Source organism: Aotus nancymaae, unplaced genomic scaffold, assembly GCF_030222135.1.
Source record: "Aotus nancymaae isolate 86718 unplaced genomic scaffold, 86718_ANA_hifiasm-v0.15.2.pri h1tg000029l, whole genome shotgun sequence".
NCBI lineage: Eukaryota > Metazoa > Chordata > Mammalia > Primates > Aotidae > Aotus > Aotus nancymaae.
In genome coordinates this window covers 68,400,001-68,418,336 of record NW_026988442.1, presented here as the reverse complement: position 1 = coordinate 68,418,336, position 18,336 = coordinate 68,400,001, and the positions used below count along the sequence as shown (strand labels likewise).

At 37.1% G+C, this 18,336-nt stretch overlaps 1 protein-coding gene and 1 long non-coding RNA gene across 3 annotated transcripts in view; one reads left to right on the top strand and one right to left on the bottom strand.

Moving 5' to 3' along the window:
• The window catches only part of ARHGAP15 (Rho GTPase activating protein 15), a 634,760-nt gene that overhangs the window by 530,616 nt on the left and 85,808 nt on the right, over positions 1-18,336 (top strand). The window lies entirely within an intron of this gene.
• Positions 9,836-18,336, bottom strand: part of LOC105731609 (uncharacterized) — a 253,122-nt gene continuing 244,621 nt past the window's right edge. Inside the window, exon 7 of the long non-coding RNA XR_010344612.1 lies at positions 9,836-11,765. This is a non-coding gene — a long non-coding RNA (uncharacterized LOC105731609). The remainder of the gene's footprint in view (positions 11,766-18,336) is intronic.

Below are 18,336 nucleotides of genomic sequence, written 5' to 3'. Positions count from 1 at the left end.
ATATGTGCCACATTTTCCTTGTCCAGTCTATCATCAATGGACATTTGTTGGTTCCAGATCTTGGCTAAACAGTGCCACAATGAACATATGTGTGCATGTGTCTTTATAATAGAATGATTTATAATCCTTCGGATATATACCCAGTGATGGGATTGCTGGGTCAAATAGAATTTCTATTTCTAGGTCCTTGAGGAATTGCCACACTGTCTTCCACAATGGTTGAACTAATTTACACTCGCACCAACAGTGTAAAAGTGTTCCTATTTCTCCACATCCTCTCCAGCATCTGTTGTCTCCAGATTTTTTAATGATTGCCATTCTAACTGGCGTGAGATGGTATCTCAATGTAGTTTTGATTTGCATTTCTCTAATGACCAGTGATGATGAGCATTTTTTCATATATGTATTGGCCTCATATATGTATTCTTTTGTAAGTGTCTGTTCATGTCCTTTGCCCACTTTTGGATGGGTTTTTTTTTTTTGTTTTGTAAATCTGTTTTAGTTCTTTGTAGATTCAGGATATTAGCCCTTTGTCAGATGGGTAGATTGCAAAAATTTTTTTCCATTCTGTTGGTTGCCAGTTCACTCTAATGATTGTTTCTTTTGCTGTACAGAAGCTCTGGAGTTTAATTAGATCCCATTTGTCTATTTTGGCTTTTGTTGCCAATGCTTTTGGTGTTTTACTCATTAAATCCTTGCCTATGCCTATGTAATGATTTTACCTATGTTTTCTTCTAGGGTATTTATGGTGTTAGGTTTTAAGTCTTTAATCCATCTGGAGTTAATTTTAGTGTAAAGTGTCAGAAAGGGGTCTAGTTTCTGCTTTCTGCACATGGCTAGCCAGTTTTCCCAACATCATTTATTAAACAGGCAATCCCTTCCCCTATTGCTTGTTTTTGTGAGGTTTGTCAAAGATCAGATGGTTGTAGATGTGTGGCGTTGCCTCCAAGGCCTTTGTTCTATTCCATTGGTCTATATCTCTGTTTTGGTACCAGTACCAGGCTGTTTTGATTACTGTAGCCTTGTAGTATGAAGTCAGGTAGCGTGATGCCTCCAGCTTTGTTCTTTTTGCTTAGAATTTTCTTGGCAATGCGGGCTCTCTTTTGGTTCCATGTGAAGTTTAAGGTGTTTTTATCCAGTTCTGTGAAGAGGGTCATAGGTAGTTGATGGGGACAGCATTGAATCTATAAATTACTTTGGGCAGTATGGCCATTTTCACAATACAGATTCTTCCTAACCATGAGCATGGAGTGTTTCTCCATCTGTTGTGTCCTCTCTTATTTCCTTGAGCAGTGGTTTGTAGTTCTCCTTGAAGAGGTCTTTACATCCTTTTTTAGTTGTTTTGTAAGTATTTTATTCTCTTTGTAGGAATTGTGAATGGCAGTTCGTTCTTGATTTGGCTCTTTAAGTCTGTTATTGGTGTATAGGAATGCTTGTGATTTCTGCACATTGATTTTGTATCCTGAGACTTTACTGAAGTTGCTTATCAGTTTAAGGAGATTTTGGGCTGAGATGATGGGGTCTTCTAAATATACAATCATGTCATCTGCAAATAGAGACAATTTGACTTCCTCCTTTCCTTACTGAATACCCTTTATTTCTTTTTCTTGCCTGATTTCTCTGGCTAGAACTTCCAATACTATATTGAATAGGAGTGGTGAGAGAGGGCATCCTTGTCTAGTGCCAGATTTCAAAGGGAATGCTTCCAGTTTTTGCCCATTCAGTATGATATTGGCTGTGGGTTTGTCGTAAATAGCTTTTATTATTTTGGGATACATTCTGTCGATACCTAGTTTATTGAGAGTTTTTAGCATAAGGGCTGCTGAATTTTGTCAAAGGCCCTCTCTGCATCTATTGAGATAATCATGTGTTTTTTGTTTTTGGTTCTGTTTATGTGGTGAATTACATTTATAGACTTGCATATGTTGAAGCAGCCTTGCATCCCCAGGATGAAGCCTACTTGATATTGGTGGATAAGCTTTTTGATGTGCTGTTGCAATCAGTTTGCCAGTATTTTATTGAAGATTTTTGCATCTATGTTCATCATGGATATTGGCCTAAAGTTTTCTTTTGTTGTTGAGTCTCTGCCAGGTTTTGGTATCAGGATAATGTTGGTCTCATAAAATGATTTGGGAAGGATTCCCTCTTTTTGGATTATTTGGAATTGTTTCAGAAGGAATGATACCAGCTCCTCTTTGTATGTCTGGTAGAATTTGGCTGTGAACCCATCTGGACATGGGCTTTTTTTGGTTGGTAGGCTATTAATTGCTGCCTCAACTTCAGACCTTGTTATTGGTCTATTCATGGTTTCGACTTCTTCCTGGTTTAGGCTTGGGAGGGTGCAAGTGTTCAGGAATCTATCCATTTCTTCCAGGTTTACTGGTTTATGTGCACAGAGTTGTTTGTAGTAATCTCTGATGGTAGTTTGTATTTCTGTGGAATTGGTGGTGACATCCCCTTTATCGTTTTTTATTGCATCTGATTCTTCTCTCTTTTCTTTTTTATTAATCTGGCTAGCAGTCTATTTTGTTGATCTTTTCAAAACACCAGCTCCAGGATTTATTGATTTTTTGAAGGATTTTTCATATCTCTGTCTCCTTTGGTTCTGCTCTGATCTTAGTTATTTCTTGTCTTCTGCTAGCTTTTGAATTTTTTTGATCTTGCTCCTCTAGCTCTTTCAATTTTGATGATAGGGTGTCGATTTTAGATCTTTCCTTGCTTCTCATGTGGACATTTATTGCTATAAATTTTACTGTAGACACTGCTTTAAATGTGTCCAGAGATTCTGGTAAGTTGTGTCTTCATTCTTGTTGGTTTTGAAGAACATCTTTATTTCTGCCTTCATTTCATTATTTACCCAGTCAACATTCAAGAGCCAGTTGTTCAGTTTCCATGAAGTTGTGCAGTTCTGAGTTAGTTTCTTAATCCCGAGTTCTAACTTGATAGCACTGTGGTCTGAGAGACTGTTTGTTATGATTTCTGTTCTTTTGCACTTGCTGAGGAGTGATTTATTTCCAATTACGTGGTCAATTTTAGAGTAGATGTGATGCGGTACTGAGAAGAATGTATATTCTGTGGATTTGGGGTGGAGAGTTCTGTTGATGTCTATTAGGTTTGCTGGGTCCAGATCTGAGTTCAAGTCCTGGATATCCTTGTTAATTTTCTGTCTCGTTGATCTGTCTAATATTGACAGTGGAGTGTTAAAATTTCCTACTATTATTGTGTGGAAGTCTAAGTATCTTTGTAGGTCATTAAGAACTTGCTTTATGTATCTGGGTGCTCCTCAATTGGGTGCATTTATATTTAGGATAGTTAGCTCTTCTTGTTGCATTGATCCTTTTACCATTACATAATGCCCTTCTTTGTCTCTTTTGATCTTTGTTGGTTTAAAGTCTATTTTATCAGAGACTAGGATTGCAACTCCTGCTTTTTTTTTGCTCTCCATTGGCTTGGTAAATTTTCCTGCATCCCTTTATTTTGAGCCTGTGTGTGTATTTGCATGTGAGATGGGTTTCCTGGATACAGCACACTGATGGGTTTTGACTTTTTATCCAATTTGCCAGTCTGTGTCTTTTGATTGGGGCATTTAGTCCATTTACATTTAAGGTTAATATTGTTGTGTGTGAATCTGATCCTGCCATTTTGATGCTAGCTGGTGGTTTTGCCCATTAGTTGATGCAGTTTCTTCATTGTGTTGATGCTCTTTACCATTTGGTATGTTTTTGGAGTGGCTGGTACTGGTTGTTCCTTTCTATGTTTAGTGCATTTTTCAGGAGCTGTTGTAAGGCAGGCCTGGTTATGACAAAATCTCTCAGTAATTGCTTATTCATAAAGGATTTTATTTCTCCTTCACTTATGAATCTTAGTTTGGCCGGGTAAGAAATTCTAGGTTGAAAGTTCTTTCCTTTAAGGATGTTGAATATTGGCCCCCACTCTCTTCTGGTTTGTAGGGTTTCTTCCAAGAGATCTGCTGTGAGTCTGATTGGCTTCCCTTTGTGGGTATCCTGACCTTTCTCTCTGGCTGCCCTTAGCAATTTTTCCTTTATTTCAACCCTGGTGAAACTGACGATGATGTGCCTTGGGGTTGCTTTTCTTGAGGAATATCTTTGTGGTGTTCTCTGTATTTCCTGGACTTGAATATTGGCCTGCCTTGCTAGGTTGGGGAAGTTCTCCTGGATAATATCCTGAAGAGTGTTTTCCAACTTGAATTCATTCTCTCCGTCACATTCGGGTATACCTATCAAACATAGATTAGGTCTTTTCACAGAACCCCATATTTCTTGGAGGTTTTGTTCATTTCTTTTCAATCTTTTTCCTCTAATCTTGCCTTCTTGTTTTATTTCATTGAGTTGATCTTCAATCTCTGATATCCTTGCTTCTGCTTGGTCGATTTGGCTATTGAAACACGTGTATGCTTTGCGAAGTTCTCATGTTGTGTTTTTCAGCTCCATTAAGTCATTTATATTCCTCTCTAAGCTGTTGATTCTCATTAGCATTTTGTCAAACCTTTTTTCAAGGTTTTTAGCTCAGAGAAGTTTGTCATTACCCACCTTCTAAAGCCTGTTTCTGTCAATTCCTCAGACTCATTCTCCATCCAGCTTTGTTCTTTTGCTGATGATGAGTTGTGATCACTTGGAAGAAGAGATGCATTCTGGTTTTCAGTGTTTTCATCCTTTTTGTGCTGGTTTCTTCCCATCTTTGTGGATTTATCCACCTGTGGTCTTTGTAGTTGGTGACTTTCAGATGGGGTCTCTGAGTGGGTGTCCTTTTTGTTGTTGATGAAGTTATTTCTGTTTCTTAGTTATCCTTCTAGCAGTCAAGCCCCTCTGCTGCAGGACTGCTGGGGGTCTACTCTAGACCCTGCTTTCCTGGGGATCCCTTGCAGCAGCTTCAGAACAGTAAGTGTTGCTGCCAGTTTCTTCTTCTGTTATCTTCATCCTAGAAGGGTCGTGCCGGATGTCAGCCTGAGGTTTCCTTTATGAGGTGACTCTTTGGATATACAGGGGTCAGGGAGCTGCTTGAGGAGACAGTTTGTCTCTCATAGGAGCTCAAGTGCTGAGATGTGAGCTCTGTTGTTCTGTTCAGAGCTGCTGGGCAGGTACATTTAAGTCTGCTGCAGCAGAACTCATAACCACCCTTTTTTTCCCAAGTGCTCTGTCCCAGGAAGATGGGGCCTTATTTATAAGTTCCTGATGTTCTGCTGCCTTTTTTCAGAGCTGCCCTGCCCAGCAAGTGGGTAGCCTAGTCAGTCTGCCAGCAGATGTATTGCTGAGCTGCCATGGGCTCTGCCCAGCTGCTATGTGAACTTCCTTGCGGTTTTGTTTATAGACATATAATTAGAACTGCCTCTGTAATGGCGGTCTACCTCAGTAATGATGGACTGCCTCTGTAATGGTGGACTGCCTTGATAATGGCAGACTGCCTTGGTAGTGGCGGACACCCTTCCCCAACAGAGCTGGACTGTCCTGGGTCCAGCTACACTTGCTGCAAAACTCTCAATCCAGAGCGTTTCAGATTGCTGGTCTTTGTGAAGGTGGGACCCACCAAGCCAGATCACCTGGCTCCCTGTTTCAGCCCCCTTTTTTTCAGTTGAATGGGTGGCTCTGTCTCCCAGGTGCCAGTTGAAATGGCCACCCAGATTTGTGTTTTTTGTGCGGAGACCTGCTGCACTGGCTGAAACAGCTGTGCTGGAAACTCGTGGCACTTTTCAGCCCAGCAGTCTCCTGGTCTGTGGGCAGCAATAACTCGTTTGGAAATGTGGTGTTCACTCACCCTCTGTGTTGTTCTTTCTGGGAACTGCACTCCAGAGCTGTTCCTATTCAGCCATCTTGAATTCCTCTTGTCTTCCTCATCTCTTATTCCATCATCAGGTCCACTGCAGGCAGCAGGACTAGCCCTGGCCTATTAAATCTACAGGAAAACTGTGTTTTATATATAAAACTATTTCTAAGTATATAATTTAAGAAAAACAATTGATATTGTGAGTTTCCAAACATGAACATTTTATCTCTGTTTAATCAGCAGGTGAATTGATACATTAAACAGAGTGGGTGAACTGAGGCAAAACAACAGGCCAAGGACCAAGAAAACTATTGGCAGAAATTACTGAAAAAGTACTCTTAGGAATATTCATTTGTTCTTCTGGCTTTCACTACACTACCTCCTTTCTACAGCTGTATTTTCTTTGAGAAAATGTGCTAATGGCATACCTACTGAGAAAATGATGTGTCAGAAAGCTAAATAACATAGTCTATATTATTGGTTGAACAATAATTGAACATTAGTATGAACAAAGTTCATGCAATATAATGAAGACACAGCTTTAGGTTTTTGTTTTGAAGGGTCCTTTTGCAAAACTATTATTTTGGTTCAGTGGTTCAAAAGGTAGGCTTTTTAACTAGTTTTTTCTTAATATATATCAGTGGGGGATTTTGCTTCAAGGTAAGCATGTATGATACTGTGAGTATTTCTACTTGAGTGGCTACCTGAAAGAGTAGCTCCTTAGAATCTGTCATTAGCAATGGCTCTTTTTGACACATCGGAGGAGTTAGTTATAGTGCATCATTCTTGATTTAAGACATAATTTTGCCTTTGGTGAGAAAAGTGAAGGATTATTGATTTGACTAAAGAACTTCATCTTTATGGACATCTTTGATGAGATTATTTTAGATATCATTTTATCTTTGCAAAATTTTTAGGGTGATTAAGAAAATACCACACTTATAGGTGTCCAGTTAAACTGATAGTGGCAAAAAAAAAAGTCATTTTATTTACTTCAGGAATCCTCTTTAGTTGGGTCATTATGACTGAACATGAAAAATGACCTATAGCTATACTGTACCTTCAGTTCATTTTGCTGGAGGGACATTCATGAAATCCAATTACCTAACATTTATCCATATCTCTGTATAATCTTTAAAGACTCATTATGCTGCATATTCAACTGTCTTCTAACACATTATTTGTAAAGTTTTTGTCTTTATGTATTCCTTTAAACATGATGTGGAATATCCATATAGGTAGCTTCATAACTGTTGCTTAATGTGACATCCAGACTGCACTTTCCTCTTATAAGCTGAAGATGATAAGAGAATTGTGATTCTTGATCTATTCAAGCCTATTCTTGATCTATTCAGGTTTCATAATAGGAACTTTACAGGTTTTATGTATAAGACAGACAAATAATGTGTACTTGTTGCTTTGAAATGCCCATTATTAATAAATTTTTAGAAACAGATCAGTAATTATAAGTTAGGTCATGTCATGCCTGCTTTAATAAAAAGAATATATTACCTATATAAAGGTAGATGGATTACATTATCTGGAACAAATTGGTAGATTTTCACTTCAAAAGAAAAGGTATAAGATATAGAGAAAGTCATTAGGATCTGGTAAAACTAAAATATTGAGATATAGTATTAGGCAGACTTATCTGAGGTGGGCTTCAGTGTAAACTAAGGTTCTCAGATTTAAAAAAATCAAAATGGAACATAAAAACACACATAAATAACAGATGAAAAGTCATAAAGTGGCTCATTGTTAGAATACTAGGAACTTCCACAATTCATGGATGAAAAGAGCCCAAATATGAGACAGATGCCCATTAACGTATAATAGAAAACTCAAAGGATGTTAACTAATGGATGGCACTACAGGTATTTTGTGATACATTTTATCACATGATATCTGTGATAAATTTTGATTTCAAAATTTAGCAAAACTGTGCACTTGAGTGAAACTTATTCAATTTACTAAAAAGGGGCAGAAACTAAACTCAGGTCCACTGATATATGTAAAATTGAAATCTGGGCCAAAAAGGCAGTACAGTATGATACTGGGCCCTCCTCTACTTGCCATGGAACCCTGTTACACTCTAGTCTGAGAATAAGTTAAATAAAATGAATTTCTACATTATTTGCTTTGCCAACAGTAGAGATATCCAAAGACAATGGTAAAACACATAATTTAGAGTTGATTGAAACTCTAGTTTGAATAAGTGAGCAAATCAAGAAGTTATTGAGTCACAGCAATTCTGCATTCCTGTACTTTCAAGAATTACTGAAGAGTTGAGTTAAAAAAAATATATTGGAAAGGAAGTATTTGCTTCTCTCCATAATAGAATGCCTGCCAATGAACTTTCTCTTCTAAAGAGCTATAAAATTAGACATGATATAAGAGGCATTACAAATTATTTATACTGAAAAATTAAGAAAAGGGAACCACACGATATGAGCCCCATGATTGTGCCAGCTTTCCACCTGGGCACACTTGATGCTATAGCATGGGGAAGATTTGACAGTGATAAGAATATGAAAAGAAAAAAGGAAAAAAAATAATAACCTTGATTCTTACAACATATACAATGTTTGAGTTGACTTAAAGGTAACATTCAGTTCTATATAGTGTATAGAAAACTAAATACTGTAAAATACCTTTGAGACCTGTGAAGTAGGCAAAGATTTCCTTAGACAAGACATGGAAAGCAATAATACAATCTTTTTTTTTTTGAGACGGAGTCTTGCTCTGTCACCCAGGCTGGAGTGCAGTGCCATAATCTCAGCTCACTGCAACCTTCACCTCCGGGGTTCAAGCGATTCTCCTGCATCAGCCTCCCAAGTAGCTGGGATTACAGGTATGTGCCACCATGCCTGGCTAATTTTTGTATTTTTAGTAGAGATGGGGTTTCATCATGTTGGCCAGCCTGATCTCAAACCCCTGAAATTCAGTGATCCACCCACCTTGGTCTCCCAAAGTGCTGGGATTACAGACCTGAGCCACTGCGAGTGGCCTAACACAATCTTAGTGTAAAAATATAAATTGGATTTTAGAAAAGTCACCATTAAGAAAATAAAAAGGTAAGCCATAAATTGGGAGAAAATGTTCATAACACAAATATCTGATAAAGGTGTTTGTTATATATATTGTGTGGGTGTGTAAATATAAACAACTGCAAATTAATAAGACAAAGTCAACCCTCTACAAATGAGGAAAAGAATAATAGTCCTTCAGAAAGAAGATATACAAATGATCAATGAAGACATGAATAGTTTCTTGATATTAAAAGTCACCAGTGGATAGAAATTAAAATCCCAATAAGATATGAGCTTATGCCCACCAAAAAGGCTAAAATTAAAAAGATTATTGACACCAAATGTTGGTGAAAATGGTGAGCAACTGGAACCCTTGTACATCGCTGATGAGAGTATAAATGGTACAATCGTTTTAGAAAAGCATTTGTGTCTTAAAAACTGAACATATTGCTAATCCATGACCCCAAAATCCTTCTCCTAATTGTATACTAAAGAGCAATTAAAACATTTGTCAACCAAAATGATACATACAAGAATCTACAAGCTTTATTCGTCATAGCCAAAAACTGAAAAATGACTCATAAGCTCATCAAAAGGAGGATTTGTCAACAAATCACAGAGCATTCAAATAGAATGAACTGGAGCTATAGACTACAATATGGATGAATCTTTAAAATGTTTTCTTGAGCTAAAGAATCCAGACACAAAAGAGTATATACCTATGTGATTCCATTTATAAAACATTCAAGAATAAGTGAAATTATAACTAAAATCAGAACAATGGTTGCATATGAAGGAGACGGAGATTGACTGGAAAGATGTATGCAGGCAATTTCAGGTTGAGAAAAATGTGCTGTAACTCAGCTGGTGTTGGTTATGCGAGGGCCTACATTTGTCAAAACTTACAGGCATACCTCAGAGAGAGTGCAGGTTCAGTTCCAGACTATCCCAATAAAGTGAGTATTGCAACAAAGTGAGTCATACAAATTTTTTGGTTTCCACATAAAAGTGCATACAAAAGGTATGTTTACACTATATTTTATTCCATTAAGTATGCAATAGCATTATGTCTATGCAAACAATGTACAGGCCTTGATTTTAAATTGTGTTACTACTTAAAAATGCTAATGGTCATCTGAGTCTCCAGTGAGTCATAATCGTTTTGCTGGTGGAGGGTCTTGCCTCTATGTTAATGGTCACTGACTGATCAGGGTGAGGGCTTGCTGAAGATTGGGGTAGCTGTGGCAATTACTTAAAATAAGACAACAAATAAATTTGCCATATCATGGGCCCTTTCTTTCACAGGAAATTGCTCTAGTGTGCAATGCCAGTTGATAGCATTTTACCCACAGTAGAAATGCTTTAAAAATTGTAGTCAATGCTCTCAAAGTCTGCCACTGCTTTATCAACCAAGTTCATGTAATATTCTAAATCATGTTATTTTCATGATTTTCACAGTATCTTCACCAGGGATAGATTCCATCTCAAAAAACTACTTTCTTTGCTCATTCAAATGAAGCAACTTTGCATCCATTAAAGTTTTAACATGAGATTTCAGCAAATTAGTTATTTATCTTCAGGCTCTACTTCTAATTTTAGTTCTCTTGCTATTTCCACCACATCTACAGTTACTTCCTCCACTGAAGTCTTAACTTCTCAAAGTCATCCATGAGAATTGGAATCAACTTCTTCCAGGCTCCTGTTAATGTTGCTATTTTATCTTCTGCCTATGAATCATGAATGTTCTTAATGGCATCTAGAATTGTAAATCCTTTCCATAAGGCTTTCAATTTACTTTTCCCACATTCATCAGAGGACCCATTATCTATGGCAGCCATAGCCTTATGAAATGTATTTCTTAAAGACCAAGACTTGAAAGTCAAAATTACTCCTTGATCCATGGGCTACAGAATGGATATTGTATTAGCAGGCGTAAAAGCAACATTGGTCTCCTTTTACACCTCCATTAGAGCTCTTGGATGACTAGATGCATTGTCCATGAACAGTAATACATTGTCAGGGATCTGTTTCTCTGAGCAGTAGGTCTCAAGAGTAGGCTTAAACATTCTGTAAACCATGCTACAAACAGCTATGCTGTCATCCAGGCTTTCTTGTTCCATTTTTGGAATACAGGCAGAGTAGCTTTAACATACTTTGTAAGAGTCCTAGGATTTTGGGAATGGTAAATGAGCACTGGCTTCAACTTAAAGTCACCAGGTGCATTAACCCCTAACAAGAGAGCCAGCCTGTCCTTTGAAGCTGTGAAGCCAGGCATTGACTTCTCTTCTCTAGCTATAATGGTCCTCGATGGCATCTTATAATACAACACTGTTTCATCTCCATTTAAATTTGTTTAGTGTAGCCACCATCATCAAGTATGTTAGCTAGATCTTCTGGATAACTTACTGCAGCTTCTACATCAGCACTTACTGCTTCACCTTGCACTTTTACATTGTAGACACAGCTTCCTTTTAAAAGTCTCATGAAGCACCCTCCGCTAGCTTCAAACTTTTCTTCTACGATTTCCTCACCCCTCTCAGCCTTCATACAATTGGAGAGAATTAGGGTCCTGCTCTGGATTATGCTTTGACTTAAGGGAATGTTGTTGTGGCTGCTTTGATATTCTATCCAATCCACTCAGATTTTCTCCATATCAGCAAGAAGGCTGTTTTGTTCTCTTATCATTCATATGTTCACTGGAGTAGCACTTTTAATTTCCTTCAAGAACTTCTCCTTTGCATTCACAACTTGGCTAATTCTTTGGCAGAAGCAACCTAGCTTTTGGCCCATCTTGGCTTTTGATATGCCTTCTTCACTAAGCTTAATCACGTGCTGCTTTTGATTTAAAGGAAAAGAGGCATGCACCTATTTCTTTGACTTGAATTCTTAGTGGTCACTGTAGGTTTTTTCATTGGCCTAATTTTAGTATTGCAATATTGCAGGGAATACGGAGGCCTGAGAAGAGAGAGAGGCAAAAGAATGACCCATTAGTGGAGCAGTCAGAACACATACATTGATTGTTTGCTATCTCATATGGGTGCAATTTGTGGCATCCCAAAACAATTACAATAGTAACATCCAAGATTGCTGAACACAGATCACCATAACAGATAAAATAGTAATGAAAATGTTTGAAATATTGAAAGAATTACCAAAATGTGACACAGAGACACAAAGTGGGCACATGCTCCTGGAAAAAAGGTGCCAATACACTTGCTCGACCAAAGTTGTCACAGACCTTCAATTTGCAAATACAAAAACCCACAATATCTGCAGTAAAGCAAAGTATCAAATGAGGTGTGCCTACAATTAAATTACACATTTAAGATTTGTGCATCTCAGTGTATGATTACCACCTAAATTTTACTTCAAAATGAAAGGCCATTTATGATATGTTTCAGTATGTGTTATTGTGTTTTGATCATACATGGTTCTGGTACTCATCCCTTTCATTGTTCCTCTTCACGGTTCCAATAATTCTAATATTAACCCAGAGTGCCAGTTAATTAGGCTTAAAGCAAAAGAGATGAAATAGAGAATTCAGGCCTGATGAACTTGCTCAGAGATTTATGTGTGGTGATCACCAAGTGTTTTGGAATACATAGTTAGTGTGTTTGTTAATTGAATCATGCATGTGGAACCATGGACTGTGTATCATTTTATTTATCTTTAGATATTGGTGTACAGAATGAAGCAAGGCTCCTTGGTTGTTGCAACTCTCATCCCTACTTGCATACAGCTTTCTGGATTCTCCCAGATAGATATATTTTTCTTCCTCAAATACCCATGGAAATTTGTACCATTTTCCTGTGCTTTGCATTTTAATTATATCTGTGTCATATCACCCCTTCTAGTGGTGTGGCTGAAAGGCTAAACTCTGCTCACTATCTCTGCCACCCATGGCACCTAGAACATTCTTTAATTTAGATTAAGTACTTGGTAAAAGTTTTAAATATTTGATGGATTTAATCTGATGGGACTGGATGAAATAATCTTTGTATTTAATGGAACCACAGACCAGGAATTTGAGGAACTGAATTCATTGTGCCTTCATATAATGAATAGTTATTGAGTACTTATCACATGCAAGACACTGAGTTAAGAAATTTTAAAAATCAAAGATACATAACATGTAGTACCTGCATGCAAAATTTCTACCAGTTTGACAGGGAAAAGACAATGTGTACAACTGATAATAAAAAGCAAAAAGTCATGTGGAAAAAAGGAAAAGATGCTTTCTTACGAAAATCCAAAAGAAGTCAGGTGTAGTGGCTCATGCCTGTAAGCCCAGCACTTTGGGAGGCCAAGGCAAGCAGATCACTTGAGCCTAGGAGTCTGAGACCAGCCTGGGCAACATGGTGAAACCCTGTCTCTGTTATACAAAACATAAGGATTAGGTGTAGAGGCACATGCCTGTAATCCAGCTACTTGGGAAGCTGAGGTAGGAGGATCACCTGAGCTTGGGTGGATGGAGGCTGCAGTGAGAGTTGTGATCATGCCACTGCACTCCAGCCTGGGTGACTGAGCAAGACCCTGTCTGGAGGAAAAAAAGAGAAGATCCAAAAAAGGAAGACTATCTTTGCCTCTATTTACACTTTGAAAGACTTACTTTCTTTTAAACCAAACTTAACTCCTATTTGGAGTATGTATCTTGAGAAAGCCAAAGTAAATACTAGCAAGTAGTTTAAGAAATTTTCTTGTCAATAAAGAGTCAAAGCATTCCTTAAAAAAAAATATTCAATATTCCTTCTAGAATTATAAGTGAATGGGAAGTGATGCCAACATTTCAAACCGAGTTTTTTCCTTTCTTCCTCACAACAGCGAGCATTAGCCTGTGAGAGGCCCTGGTTTCTAATTTCATCTCTATCCATAACTACATAGGTGTCTTGGTCAATTCACTTAATCCCTCTGCGTCATAGTTTTTACATCCATAAAATTAGAGAAGAGAACAGAATGTTTTCTAAGGTCTACTCCAACTCTAAAAATGTCATGATTCTATATTCTGTGGCTCTGTGATCCTAATTACTTTTGATAAGATCATTTATGTGATTTTGGTGATTGGAAAGAGATTGTCAACTTTCCCAAACTTCATTGATCCATATGCTAACTTCACTGATTATATTCTCAGTAATATCAATGTTAATGATTTTTCCTAAAAGCAAATGACTTTCATACTTAAATATATTTAGCTTTATCCTAAGCAATAATATCTATGAAAGCATACATTTTTAAGTGTTACTTGTTTTTTAAAATATGCATTAAACTAACCATTAAATTTCTCTTTTATGCCACCAATAACATATACATATTCTACTTTAAGAAACACTGCTTTACTGTAGTAAGTAGGAAAGTCTGATCCAATGTCTTTGCTAGTTGATTAGAAAAGTCAATCATAAGTACTATCAGAATAGGTTAACCTATATCCACCAGTATCCATAAAGGCTAAAAAAATATACGCTTCACTCAATCAGAATCTTCAAAAATCCTGAGCTTCGGCTCTTAAGTGGGTATGTGCATTACCTGGAAAACAATTTGCAAAACAGATTTTTAAAGTTCAGAGTAAATTGGAGAAAAGGCTACATTACATTTGAACCTTAATAAATACTTAATAACCCATAAGACAAATAGCCATGAATTACTAGAATAATTTCAAGCACAGTGCTTCTGCATAGAGTCAACCTGCTCTCTTATTTTTGCTCATTATAAAACAGGGGTTATAATATTGCAAAGTTTATTAGCTCTGTTGATTTGTGTATTTTATAAAATAAGACATTTGAATAACATAGAACCAGAGCCATTAGGAAAATCTATTTCCTTTTTCTGTCTAGTCTCCTCTGCCCAAGATAGCTAGCTTGAAAATGTCTTTCTCATAGAAACAGAAAAGCATGAAGATTCCTCCAACTCTGTCTTTTTTTATAGATGTTGTTTGTTTCTTGAATTAGGGGGTGTGTGTGTGTGTGTGTGTACAAGCTTAGGTCCTCAGGTGGAACCGTGGTTCCTGTGCTTTCGTCCTCGAAGCTGTTTTTCTGGAAGGGAATGGAGGCAGCTGTGTTTACAGCTCAAGTCTTGGCATACATTTACCAGAATCTATTATTCATATCATTCAGTATCAGGGAGAGATCTCAGGCCACCTGTCTATCTGACAAATTCACCCTTTTGTGAGCTTTCTGTTCATAGCAAATTATGTTCACATTGATGAATTGAGTTTTTATGAGCATTGCTAACTAACATTCTCACAGAAGGCCAGGGGCAAGAGCCTGCAAGTGTTTCTGGTCCACAAGTAAATGATAAAAAAAGGAAAAAAATGGTAGTGTTTAATGACAATTTGCCATGTAGGGATAGTTAAATCATTTGGCAATGCCTTAATATTTATAATTCCAAGACTTTCCATAAATTATTGCAAATACTCAGTTTATAACAAACAAAAACATGGAAAAAAATCCACACAATGTTTTTCTCTGTAGCACAGAATATTATTGAAAAATTGTTCTGCATTTTGACAGGTAACCATTGACCAGGGCAAAACATGGAGTAGTTGAAGTATGCCCAGCATTAATAAATCTAGCAATTTTATACAATAATGTGGAAAACTTGCAGCAATTCTAGCTGAAATTCCAGCTTGGTATTTCCACAGATACAAAATGGATTTCGTTTTAATCTCTAGTAACCCTATACTGGTTATGGAGCTAAGCCATGTGGCATGAGTTAAATAAATGAGAGCAATCTTTCACAAAAGACTAACAGAAATCCTTCTAAATGGTGGGTGGGGAAATACTCAATGTTCATGATAGAAATATAAGTTTTCTTCAGTTTACATGTAGAATTGGTTCTTCACTCTGGCCTCTATGTCCCCTGCATTTCCCCTGACTGACTCCCAGTCTGCATTTCATTTAAAACAGCTGAAAAAGAGGAGACACTTTCACCAAAGAGATATGTTCTAGTTTTTCTGTACCCACATTTCAAAACCCTAATTCCAAATCTCCTTAAAATAAGCCTAAGTGGCAGAGCCACAAATCAGTATATATTTACATAAAAAGCAACAAAACAGAAATTTTACTGGGCAATGAGGAATATCATCAATAAAAATCCATGCTTCTCAGTTCACTCCAGAACTGTGATCCTAGCCTCCCAAAAGACAGATTGCTACCTTTGATAAGGGACAATCATATTCTCTGAAATCTTATTGAAAGTCAGTAGAAAATTCTAAATCTCTTCATAGTAGCCTGCCAAAATGTGTCAGACACATCACCTTTCAGTGCAAAGACACCATAGCACAAAGAACACTTGGCATTATCCCTTGAAAATGCACACCTTTCGAAGGAGCAAATGGGAAGTGTAGTCTGTTAAACACCATATGTGATGGAGCTGCACCAGTCTCATTTCTCCTTCCAAACGCTACAAGCTGCCACCTCATTGTGGTGTGTGTGACTCCAGGGGGAGATCAGTGACAGCTTAGTGTCTACCTGGTCCCAATGTCAGTTGGCTTGTTGACCACTTAAGGATGCAGTTCAATATGATATGATGCTTTAGTGACCTCTGAGAAATAGAATGCCTGGGCCTTTATGTGAATTTAGTAGCATACGTGAAACTTTTGCAAACTTTCCAGTAGCTGCCATTGCCTTCAGATTTATGGGTAAAATGAGGAGACTGGATTTGCAGTTCTTAAAGTCTGAAAAGATGCAGAAGAAGGCAAATTTCTTTGAAAATTTGTCTTGACGTTTCCTTCCAGTCCTAAAACTATTATGAATAAATTCTTCTGTTTTATTAAACATACATTTGTGCAGTTATGGCCACAAAAGGCTGCCATCATTCTGTGGTAAGCGTAGTGACCATTCATCCAGATTCTCTATAAATAGTTCACTTTTCACATAGTTCTTCCTTTTATCCAACTATATGTTCCTATTTTTGTTCAGAAAATATGGTCAATGCAGCTTTAAGGCAACAGGACTAATTTACCTGCAAGAATTTTTTACTCTAAGATTACAGAAGTTAATATAGGAGATAGAGATTGATGGTTTTTGTCTCTAAGTAAGCAATTTGAGATAAAGAATGCATTCTTTGGTGGCAGAAGCATGGCAGGCAGCACTCTTCAGCTTGGTGTCATATTCATAGTGTCAAGCAGCTACAGGACCACCATTTTGCTCCTTGGAACTGCTACAGCAGTTTAAGTATTGCTAGAAGGCTAAAAGTTGCCTCAGCTGGTAGAGCATTGTTCTTTTTTTAACCCATGTGATAGGTATCTTCAACAGTGTCAAACAAATTTGTAGAGCTGGTGATTAGTTGCCCAAAGAGCATAATGTATGCATTATTAATTAAAGAAGGTAAGTTTGGCTAATTGTCATTTCTATACAGTAGCAGTGCACTAAGATACATTTTAACAATCTATAAATAATTGATAATTTTTTTTCTTTCATCTTCCTTCCTAGTTTGCATAAAACTAATGACTTGGTAAATGTTACTCACTTCAAAATATTCCACCGCTTCTATGAAAATTAAACTAACACTGTAACCTTAGCAAATAAGGAGGGTTTTTTTTTCCTTTTATTGCAGGTTTTAAAAAGATAGGAATTATAACACTTGTAACAAAAATGTGATTCTGTGAAAGCCAAATGAGAATCATAAATAATATAAAATCAGCATTGACTGTGACTTTAAGAAATAGAATTGACTTTAAAAATGTAAAAATGCAAAAACATGATCACATATATACATACACATATGTGTATGACTGTGTGCGTGTGTGTGTACACACACGCGCACAGACACACCCACCCACACACACATTCCAGCAGCCCCAAACTCTTGCTTGTTCAGCTTTCAAAAGCCTAAAACTACAACCAAAAGCTTTGCTCTAGGATATCTTCCAAGTCTGGTGCTGGTGTTTCAGTACTTACCAATAACTACATGAATAATCTTTCAATCTCATTAGCAGAGCACAAAAAATTTTTCTCTGATGAAGCATTTGAGTTTACTTCCTATATATTTTGTTAATTTGATTATAACACCTAGATGGATCCTTACAAGAAGAGATTTACAGCAGCAAACGTACCCACTCCTCCTTTTTCTGAGGAGTTTTCTGTTATTTTAACGAATCCACAATCTGCCAGTCTGGTGTAATAGCACAAGAGCTTACTCTCTAATTTTCAATGCAACTGAATACATTCCCAGAGTTATTGATGGCACTATAATTTTACGTTTATTTTGTTTGGAATACATTGTGGTTAAAAAAAGATTTTTTTAAGAAGGCCCACAAACTAAAGTATTGCCTAAGTGACATATTGTTATTTAAGCCTTCGTCAAGCCTTACATATGCTTCATTATGATAAAAAACAGGTTGTAAGGACTGATTCTGTGACCTTTTTTTCTCATTTTAACCCTACTGATATGTCACCCATGGCAACCTTAAACTGATTTTAATAGAGTCGATCCTATTATTCATTTAAATTGAGGTGCAAGAGCACTTAGACCAGGGAAATTTGCATTCAGCAAATGGGGATTTGATGAGCAAAAATGATAAGATATATGT